At 41.8% G+C, this 11,726-nt stretch overlaps 1 gene segment (V, D, J or C); it reads right to left on the reverse strand.

The window, feature by feature from the left end:
- Positions 1-88: 88 nt before the first annotated feature.
- On the reverse strand, positions 89-11,377 carry LOC311140061 (Ig kappa-b4 chain C region-like). The segment is given in 2 exons: positions 11,350-11,377; positions 89-405 (listed from the first exon to the last, which is right to left on the reverse strand).
- Positions 11,378-11,726: the final 349 nt, after the last annotated feature.

Genomic DNA, 11,726 nt, shown 5'->3' on the forward strand with positions numbered 1-11,726 from the left:
AATCAGAGAATTACTGATTTTAGAACAAAGCTAGTCAAAGCAGAGGAACCAGCATCCTCTCTCCACAGGGCTGTGTGACTGGGGGGTCCTACCCAGAACAGTCAGCCCTCCTCAGGGTCTTGGTGACTGGAGTCTGGGATTTCTGCTGCGCTTCACAGGTCACCTCTCCTGCCTTGGTCCACTCCTGGGCAGTGAGAGTCAGTGTGCTGCTCCAGCTGTACAGGCCGTCCTTCTCCTGGACCCCGGGACTGGCCTCCTGCTTCTTGCTGGTCCCGTCCACTTTCCAGCTCATGGTCCAGTCTGAGGGGAAGCCCTTGTTGGCCAGACACGTCAGTGTGGCTGTTGTTGTACTGGACAGCTCCTCACTAGAGGGGGGCAGGACGGTGAGGGTGGGGGAACTGTTACCTGGAAGAAACAGAACACATCAACTAAGTAACTACATCAAGTACAGTTACAGTAAGAGATTATCTTCAGCAAAGGACACATCAAAATAAAGTGAAATGGAAATGCCTTCTAAATATGAATGTAAAAGTTAGATTGTTTAAAAGTAATATGATACAAAGCAGATTTATGAACCAAAGTGGTTAAATAACTAGAGTTACTAGTCATACGGTGTCAGTTATACATGTCATACAGATATTGTTTAGGAATGGATCTGGTCAGAATAGCCTTCCCATATTCATAGTATTTGCAAAATCTGAGCATAGATGAGTTTTAATCGCATATCAACCATGGTAGATCATGAAGTCTGTTACAAACATAACTGAGATCCTTTGTCTTCACACTAACAGTGAAGGCTACCATGAACTCAATGCAACAATAATGACTACTATATCCAATGCTATTAAATAGTAATCATACCAGAATTAAGAGTTATAGTCTGCAATCATACAAATCAGACATAAATAAACCTACAATTAAAACATTTCGATTCAATAAAATTGTATTAGAAAGAAGGGTCAGTCAAAAGCAATTAAAACATTTTGAAAATCTAGAATCACAATATTTTCATAGAGACAGAGTGTAAGAATAACATACTTAATAAGTGTAATCAGAAAGAAATATCAAGTGTGCTTGTTACTTACTTCCAACATCTAGTCTGGTGCCGCTACCAAAAGTGTACCACTGTGATACAATCCCTATTACTGATCGTACAAAAACCTCCTGCCCATTGGGCAAGCTACATTTCTTTAGACTGTGGTTGAAATCATTGACTCTAATATGGTATGAATCCTTGCCAAAGATAATTTTATCTTGTTCATCTGAAATAAAGTGTTTTTTGTTTAGATTTCCCCCTTAAACTGCTAAACCTGTTTATTGAACATTTCCTACAAGGTGCAGTATGTTTATTCATACACCTAATCAAATGTAGGCTAATCACTCTCATCATAGAAAAATGCAGGTCAAATTTGATAAGATGTAATTGCGTTTATTTTCAAATTGGCCATAGTATGTGTAGGCCTAGTATATTTGTCCAGAAATCAACTAAATAATGTAAGTTAAAAAATCCTCAATATATTCGAGGATAAATTGATAGAGAAATTGAAACACAAGATCAAAAGGTGAATAAAACAGGTAATTTTGTTGTTTACTTACTTCCAACATCAAGTCTGGTGCCGCTACCAAAAGTCCACCACAGTGATACAATCCCTATTACTGCTGGTACAAAAACCTCTCTGTGTTGTGATGCTGCAGCTGTTACAGTGAAGATCACTCATACAGAATCATAATCAACACAAATACACTTTAACATCTTCCAGGTAGAACAAACACTTGATATAAGCTGTTTCTAGATAATACAAATATGAATTGCATCTTAAAACCAGATATTAGTATTTTTTCTTCCTTCTTCTGTGTATCAGATGTTCTCCTAGTCTGTAGGTATAGTCCAACATTAGATCCAGTGTTGCTAGTATTCCTCCATATTGTCCATCTGAAAGACAACAGCAGCAGCAGTAGTGATAGTGATCCATGTTGTATATTCCTTTATTAAAGATGTTGATCTCAGATTTAACAGTGGTGATAAAGTCACAGAGGACAGACAACACTACCAGAGGAATCCTACCAGCTTTAGTTTAGAGAAGTGTTCACTAACTGATTAGAGGAACTTACATAAGAGACTAAGCATGAGTGAACAGACAGTTCATTATATCTGATCATCATCAGAATAAAACATAAATGGTGGTATCACATAAAAGTTGCATACATTAGTTATTTGAGTAAACATTTTGACGTTATTAAAGGGAAGGCAGGTAGCTAGCGTTTAGAGCGTTGGCCTAGTAACCAAAAGGTTGCTAGTTCAGATCCCCAGGCTGACACTGATTTGAAACAGACATTTGCATAATGCATCTGCCTCACTGCTCTAAGAGTGTTTATATCCCTGTGAGTTTAACACTTCATGACTGAGAGCTGTCCTTCATGACAACAGAACCCACAACAACCATGACTATTATCACCATCTTCATCTGGACACTTGCTTTCTGCTTTCAAGGTTACACTTTTCAGAATTTACTGTTGAAAAATAATTACATCTACACCATTGAAATGTATATCAATGTTAATATTTCTATTCAGAACAATTGATTACTATATGAAATATTTTATTCATAGAATTTTTTTATTATATGTTTCAGAATCCAGAGGACAGATCACTGTGACTCAGACTCCTGCAGTGAAATCTGTTCTCCCAGGACAGACAGTCATTATTGACTGTAAAACCAGCAGTGCTGTGTATCCTAACTGTGGTTCATCTTTGCCCTGTATGGCCTGGTACCAACAGAAACCTGGATCCATTCCCAAACTCCTTGTTTATCGAGGAAGTACTCTTAACTCTGGGACTCCATCTAGATTCAGTGGCAGCGGATCTGGGAGTGACTTCACTCTGACCATCAGTGGAGTCCAGGCTGAAGATGCAGGAGATTACTACTGTCAGAGTTTACACATTCCCAATAGTAAATATGTGTTCACACAGTGATACAGAGCCGTACAAAAACCTCCCTCAGTCAGACTGCTCAGTGACTGTACTGCTACAGCTGGGACCTACTGCAGGTGCTGAGGGGAGGAGACAATGATATGGAACACTGACTGAACTAAAATACACTGAGCTAAATATATCAGTGATGCTGACAATAATGTCAATTTATCCACCTTTATGTTAAAGCATTCCTGAACAACCATAGTTCCAGACTACTGTACATACAATTCTTTCCCTTTTGCTATGGCAAACATTTCAGATAATAAGTTGAATAGACTCCATCTATGTGAAATAATGTCTCACATTATTTCAGAGTTAATATCCCAGTCTCTGCAAGGTCCGCCAGTCAGGTAGTAAGTTTCAAGCAAAGATTCAACCATATTCACTGAGATGATATAACCTGAGGTTATGTCATACAAGAGACAGTGACACAGAAGACTGGTTAGTGAAGTCAACTTTGAATATGTTTAGAAAGCATCATTCAAATCACATGTTCCCCATCATCATCATTATTGTAGTGCACCTACAAAAGTTATTTGAAGTTCTGAAATACCCACAATACCAGTCCAATATGCGAAATAAAATGTACAGAAGTAAAGAAAAAGAAGGTGATGTTACATCAGCATCAGAACAACTAGATACAATCCCCATAAAGCACCTCACAACCAAATATTGATGTGATCATCTGGCATTATACTAACTATTTTGATGAGCAGGTTACTGACTGTTACATCTGTGGATAAGACATGATGCTGGGTTCAGGCATTAGACATATCTACATTATGTATAATATCAATTTTATCAGTCATAGATTACATGGTGGAATATCTGTTATTGTACCCTCCCTGAATCCACCATAGAGGTTAAAACCAGTCCCCTCCCTCACATCTGGCCAAGTCCAGGGTATTTCAGGCAGTGAAACTGTCCAACTACTAGACTGGTATCTGTGGGAGTGAAACTGAGATTTCCATAGACAGGGCTGGGTGGTTCTGCTTGTCCCAGAATAGAGCAGCACTGTCACCAGATATTCGCTCTGTTCCCAGGGGGTTGGAGGTACAGAAGACCAGGGGAAATATAATGGAGAAGGGTAGACTACGCAATGTTGAAAACCATTGCTAAAACATCAATATAATAAAATCATATTAGGAATTAAACATTATAAATACAGTGCATTTGGAAAGTATTCAGACCCCTTGAGTTTTTCCACATTTTGTTACGTTAAAACCTTATTCTAAAATTTATTACATTGTTTTTTTGTCCCAATCTACACACAATACCCCATAATGACAAAGCAAAAACTGATTTTTATACATTTTTGCAAATGTATATAAAACAAAACAAAGTAATACATTTACATAAGTATTCAGACCCTTTACTTTGTTGAAGCACCTTTAGCAGCGATTACAGCTTCGAGTCTTCTTGTGTATGACCACCCTGATGACCACCCTGATTGGTGGAGTGCTGCAGAGATGGTAGTCATCCTGTAAGGTTCTCCCATCTCCACAGAGAAGCTCTGGAGCTCTGTCAGAGTGACCATCAGGTTCTTGGTCACCTCCCTGACCAAGGCCCTTCTCCCCCAATTGCTCAGTTTGGCTGGGCAGCCAGCTCTAGGAAGAGTCTTGCTGGTCCAAACTTCTTCCATTTAAGAATGATGGAGGCCACTGTGTTCTTGGGGACCTTCAATGCTGCAGAAATGTTTTAGTACCCTTCCCCAGATCTGTGCCTCGACAATTCCTTCGACCTCATGGTTTTTGCTCTGACATGCACTGTCAACTGTAGGACCTTATATAGACAGGTGTGTGCCTTTCCAAATCATGTCCTACAATTGAATTTACCACAGGTGGACTCCTATGAAGTTGTAGAAACATCTCAAGGATGGTCAATTGAAACAGGATGCACCTGAGCTCAATGTCAAGTCTCAGAGCAACGGGTCTGAATACTTATTTAAATAAGGTATTTCTGTGTTTTATTTTTTATAAATTTGCAAACATTTCTAAAAACCTGTTTTCGCTTTGTCGTTATGGGGTAATATTAGAATAAGCAGTAACGTAACAAAATGTGGAAAAAGCACTACTGGGTGATCTGAAAAGTCATAGTCAATCGATCAATAATATAAAAATACTTTTGGCAAAAATGTTTATTTTCAAACAATGAGAATAGAAGGGTTCAGAACTTTTGTGAAACATCACAGTACAGTTGAAAAATATATGGCAAATAGAAATCCAATATGGATGGTGTTAAGAGATAGATGGGAGGTGTTGAATGGAGCTGAAAGATGGGACTAATAACAACTAACAACAACTAATATCAACAAGATAACTAATGTAAAGCATACTGTGTCCATAATAAGTATATAGGTTATAGGTTGAGTGCTTTTGTGAAAGAGCACAGTTAGAAAGATATGGCATATAGAAGCGAACCGGATGGACATCATGAAAATGATCGGAGAGGTTGAGGGTAGAGGAAGTTCAGGAGTAAAAACAAACAAAATAGAATTATTGTAAAATTGACTGTGTCCATAAAATGTATATAGTATGTATAAGTTGGAAGTAGAGGCCTAAGCGTTGTTGTTCACTAGTTTTCTCCAATTAGGGAAGGGGTGGTGGGGTTGGAAAGTAATAAAGGAAAATGTATTTTTTAAAATGATATGTATATAAATACAGTGGGGGAAAAAAGTATTTAGTCAGCCACCAATTGTGCAAGTTCTCCCACTTAAAAAGATGATAGAGGCCTGTAATTTTCATCATAGGTACACGTCAACGATGACAGACAAAATCAGAAACAATAATTAAGAAAATCACATTGTAGGATTTTTAATGAATTTATTTGCAAATTATGGTGGAAAATAAGTATTTGGTCAATAACAAAAGTTTCTCAATACTTTGTTATATACCCTTTGTTGGCAATGACACATGTCAAACGTTTTCTATAAGTCTTTACAAGGTTTTCACACACTGTTGCTGGTATTTTGGCCCATTCCTCCATGCAGATCTCCTCTAGAGCAGTGATGTTTTGGGGCTGTCGCTGGGCAACACAGACTTTCAACTCCCTCCAAAGATTTTCTATGGGGTTGAGATCTGGAGACTGGCTAGGCCACTCCAGGACCTTGAAATGCTTCTTACGAAGCCACTCCTTCGTTGCCCGGGCGGTGTGTTTGGGATCATTGTCATGCTGAAAGACCCAGCCACGTTTCATCTTCAATGCCCTTGCTGATGGAAGGAGGTTTTCACTCAAAATCTCACGATACATGGCCCCATTCATTCTTTCCTTTACACGGATCAGTCGTCCTGGTCCCTTTGCAGAAAAACAGCCCCAAAGCATGATGTTTCCACCCCCATGCTTCACAGTAGGTATGGTGTTCTTTGGATGCAACTCAGCATTCTTTGTCCTCCAAACGCGACGAGTTGAGTTTTTACCAAAAAGTTATATTTTGGTTTCATCTGACCATATGACATTCTCCCAATCCTCTTCTGGATCATCCAAATGCACTCTAGCAAACTTCAGACGGGCCTGGACATGTACTGGCTTAAGCAGGGGGACAGGTCTCGCACTGCAGGATTTGAGTCCCTGGCGGCGTAGTGTGTTACTGATGGTAGGCTTTGTTACTTTGGTCCCAGCTCTCTGCAGGTCATTCACTAGGTCCCCCCGTGTGGTTCTGGGATTTTTGCTCACCGTTCTTGTGATCATTTTGACCCCACGGGGTGAGAACTTGCGTGGAGCCCCAGATCAAGGGAGATTATCAGTGGTCTTGTATGTCTTCCATTTCCTAATAATTGCTCCCACAGTTGATTTCTTCAAACCAAGCTCCTTACCTATTGCAGATTCAGTCTTCCCAGCCTGGTGCAGGTCTATAATGTTGTTTCTGGTGTCCTTTGACAGCTCTTTGGTCTTGGCCATAGTGGCGTTTGGAGTGTGACTGTTTGAGGTTGTGGACAGGTGTCTTTTATACTGATAACAAGTTCAAACAGGTGCCATTAATACAGGTAACGAGTGGAGGACAGAGGAGCCTCTTAAAGAAAAAGTTACAGGTCTGTGAGAGCCAGAAATCTTGCTTGTTTGTAGGTGACCAAATACTTATTTTCCACCATAATTTGCAAATAAATTCATAAAAAATCCTACAATGTGATTTTCTGGAGAAAAAAAATCTCAATTTGTCTGTCATAGTTGACGTGTACCTATGATGAAAATTACAGGCCTCTCTCATCTTTTTAAGTGGGAGAACTTGCACAATTGGTGGCTGACTCAATTATTTTTTTCCCCACTGTATGTATGCATATGTATTTATATGTATGTATGTGTATATGTATGTGTATGTATATATATGTATATAAATTATATATTTGCGAGAAAAAAATACATATGGGGGATTGGAAGTAATGCAGACAATTACATTGATTGAAGTTAAAATCTATCTGCAATATTAAAGCTGATCTACCCCATACATGTTTTTGAAAGAAATTGAAAAAAATATTTTTTTTTTATGTGGAAAAGGGAAGGGGTCCGAATACTTTCCGAACGCAATGTATATATGTTATTACAATTAAAGAAATATAAATAAAGAATTAAACATTATAAATATATATGTTATGGAAAGTAACAGTTTAGCAGTGTGAGTTCTGAGAGCAGATCTTAGAGGTTTATTATCAAATATCACTAATTATTATCACTGGTATTGGTGCTACAGTATAACAGGATCATTCAATTGTAGAAATGATTGCAGAGTGTTTGTTGTATCAGATGCCCTTTTAATTCTGTTTGAAAACATGAGAGTAGCTATATGCTACAACGCTGAAATTATAAAAGAAGCTGATTGATCTAAATTAGTGTGAAATGTGTTGCCTTCATGAGACAGTGATCACTGGAATCCTGATTAAAGTAACTCTTGTGCTTATATTTAAATTAAAACAAGCTGTATTTGAACTCAGAGTCAAGAAGACATGTACAACAGAATCTCAAAATACTTCATTTAGCATACAGCACTACTGATATTATTCGCTATTATACTGTAACATTCAGCTTTAAGAACACTAATGTTTCCAGAACTAGCACCACGTGGGGACTCTCTAGACCCCTACAATGGCTTCTCCTGCCCCTAGACAGTACATTGACTTCTCCGGAAGGTGACTGAACCACTGGTGTCGTCGTGGGTGACCCTGCAGGTGTACACCTCTCCCTCTTCCCAGAGTGCCTTACTCAGCTGTTGTCAAACACGTGAGTGGGAAAGTCAATTTATCTGATTATCAGCTGTTGTCAAACACTTGAGTTGTAAAAGACGAGTGAATTCTATTTGATCAAACTGTCACGCTCTGGCTCCGGGACTTTGTATGTTGAGCCAGGGTGTGTTCGTTTCGTTGTGTTCTGTTTGGTTGGTTTGTCCATGTGGTTGTTTTTCCTTGTTTGTATTGAGTGACTCCCAATCAGAGGTAACGAGTGTCAGCTGTTGGCTCGTTAGCTCTGATTGGGAGCCATATTTAAACTGTGTGTTTTCACCTTGTGGTTGTGGGTTTTTGTTCCGTGTTCAGTCAGTGTTACTGTGGACTTCTCGATCGTGTTTTGTTTTATATTTTGTGCTTTAACTATTAAAGTCATGTTCATTTCACACGCTGCGCCTTGGTCTACTCCTTCTCGTCAAGACGATCGTGACAGAAAAACCCACCATCAAAGGACCAAGCAGCGTGTCCAGGAATCGGCAGCCTGGATGTGGGAGCAGCGTCGGAGGGACGAGAGGCACCCCCAATAATTTTTTAGGGGGGGGCACAGGGCATGGACGACGGGGCTGACGGAGGCAGAGAAGGGGCGAATTCAAAAGGCCACCAGGTTACGGGGGCCACTGGTCAAAGTAGGGAAAGGAGATTTAGAGGCACGGCGAGAGGTACTGGGGTGTGTTACCAGTCCGGTCCGGCCCGTTCCAGTTCCCGGAGTAGAGCCAGTGGTGTGTGTCCCCAGTACGGTCCGGCCTGTTACGGCCCCTCGCACCAAATGGACGGTGCGCGTCTCCAGCCCGGTCCGGCCTGTTCCTGCCTCTCGCACAAAGCCTACGGTGTGCGTCGCCAGCCCAGCCCGGCCTGTTCCTGCTCTACGCACAAAGCCTACGGTGTGCGTTGCCAGCCCAGCCCGGCCTGTCCCTGCTCTACGCACAAAGCCTACGGTGTGCGTCGCCAGCCCAGCCCGGCCTGTTCCTGCTCCACGCACAAGGCCTACGGTGTGCGTCGCCAGCCCAGCCCGGCCTGTTCCTGCTCTACGCACAAAGCCTACGGTGTGCGTTGCCAGCCCAGCCCGGCCTGTCCCTGCTCTACGCACAAAGCCTATGGTGTGCGTCGCCAGCCCAGCCCGGCCTGTTCCTGCTCCACGCACAAGGCCTACGGTGTGCGTCGCCAGCCCAGCCCGGCCTGTTCCTGCTCCACGCACAGAGCCTACGGTGTGCGTCGCCAGCCCAGCCCGGCCTGTTCCTGCTACTCGCACCAAGCCAAGGGTGCGAGTCGTCAGCCTGGTTCAGCCCGTCCCTGCTACTCGCACCAAGCCAAGGGTGCGAGCCGTCAGCCTGATCCAGCCCATTCCTGCTACTCGCACCAAGCCAGGGAGTCGTCAGCCTGGTGAGGCCCGTTCCGAATCCACGCATCAAGCCTAGGGTGCGTATTGTCGGCCAGGTCCGGTCCGTTCCTGCCTCACGCGCCAAGCCAGGGGTGCGCGTCGTCAGTCCAGATCCTACCAGCTGGGTCAGGTCGGACCGGGGGCGCTACGGGGGGATTGAAGAAGGGTGGTGGTCAAGCCTGGAGCCGGAGCCGCCTCCGAGGAGTAATGCCCACCCAGCCCTCCCCTGTTTGGGGTTTTTGAGGCGCGGTCGCAGTCCGCGCCTTTAGGGGGGGGTACTGTCACGCTCTGGCTCCGGGACTTTGTATGTTGAGCCAGGGTGTGTTCGTTTCGTTGTGTTCTGTTTGGTTGGTTTGTCCATGTGGTTGTTTTTCCTTGTTTGTATTGAGTGACTCCCAATCAGAGGTAACGAGTGTCAGCTGTTGGCTCGTTAGCTCTGATTGGGAGCCATATTTAAACTGTGTGTTTTCACCTTGTGGTTGTGGGTTGTTGTTCCGTGTTCAGTCAGTGTTACTGTGGACTTCTCGATCGTGTTTTGTTTTATATTTTGTGCTTTAACTATTAAAGTCATGTTCATTTCACACGCTGCGCCTTGGTCTACTCCTTCTCGTCAAGACGATCGTGACACAAACGCAAAAATGAGTATGCAGTTTAAGTATATAGTAGGCTAATATGGGTATTCGGACATGGTCACTGTGTTATCAGTGACCAAAACCATTTCAGATCGACAGTAAACAGCATAAACAACTAGCTACAGTACAAAGAACAACCAAGCACAACCGAGAACAACCAAACACTTAATCTATGAAGAAATAGGCAAACAAAAAAGTCTGGCAAAACATGAAAGGTATATTCATACTTTACAGTTTAGCAATAAAACACTGGCGGTTTCCCAGACACAGGTTAAGCCTAATCCTAGACTAAAAAGCTTTTTTTTTAATGGCGATTCTCCATTGAGTTTACTTTTTATTTAAATTATTTATTAAAAGCATGTCTGACATGTAGTGGGGTGCACAATCGTGGATTGATTTAAAAACCAATCTTAAAATGTATTCTAAAACTCACAGGCAGCCAGTGCAGAGACCTTAAAACCGTTGTAATGTGTGCTTTCCGTCTGGTCTTGGTCAGTACCCGTGCTGCAGCATTCTCTGTGTTTTGCAGTTGACCAATGGCTTTCCTGGGTAGACCAGACAGGAGAACATTACAGTAGTCAAGCCTGCTCTGTATCAGCCTGAGAGAGAAACGGCCTCACCTTGGCAATGTTCCTCAGGTGGTAAAAAGCTATTTTGCTCACATTCTTAATGTTTGGTACGAAATTTAGTTCAAAATCTAAAATAGCACCTACGTTTTTTTTCCTGGTGTTTTATTTTTATTGCCCATGAATTAAAATGTGTGGCTAGATTCTCTCTCTGTGCTTTGGCTCCAACAATAAGTACCTCCGTCTTGTCTTGATTTAGCTGGAGGAAGTTGTGAGCCATCCAAGTATTTAAATAACTAATACAGTCTAATAATTTACCAGTGGAGCTAAAATCCTCTGGTGACACAGAAATGTAAAGTTGTGTATCGCTGCGCAGCAGTGAAAATCAATGCTGTGCTTTCTGATAACGCTTCCAAATGGTAACATATATAAACTGAACAGTACCGGACCCAAAATCGAACCTTGTAGAATGCCACCTGTGATATGTATTTTCTCTAAATTATGTTCACCAAGGGTGTCAAAAAACTCTCGACCGGTTAAATAGGTCCTACACAAATTTAGAACTGGACCGGAGAGGCCAACCCACCTCTCCAGTCTGTCCAGAAGGATACCATGGTCAACAGTACAATAGGGACTGATAGTACTGAAGTACTAGTATAATACAATAGGGACTGATAATACTGAAGTACTAGTATAATACAATAGGGACTGATGGTATGGTGTTATTTTATGTATCATTAAGGCAAATGTAGGGAGAGGTCAAAGGTAAAATAATAATATTAGTAATAAACATGACTATGTTTAAATGAATGTATGTGCTCTGTCGCAGGGGCTCTCAAACTGTGGCCCATGGGCTTATTATGGACACATGGTATGCATTACCGTAGTTCTTTTTTAAGAAGGGGCCTAGGCCACGCAGCCAATAGAATTATAGAATGAGAGGCTTCATATAGAAAAAAGCAT

Source organism: Coregonus lavaretus, assembly GCF_964263955.1.
Source record: "Coregonus lavaretus genome assembly, chromosome: 13".
Taxonomy (NCBI): domain Eukaryota; kingdom Metazoa; phylum Chordata; class Actinopteri; order Salmoniformes; family Salmonidae; genus Coregonus; species Coregonus lavaretus.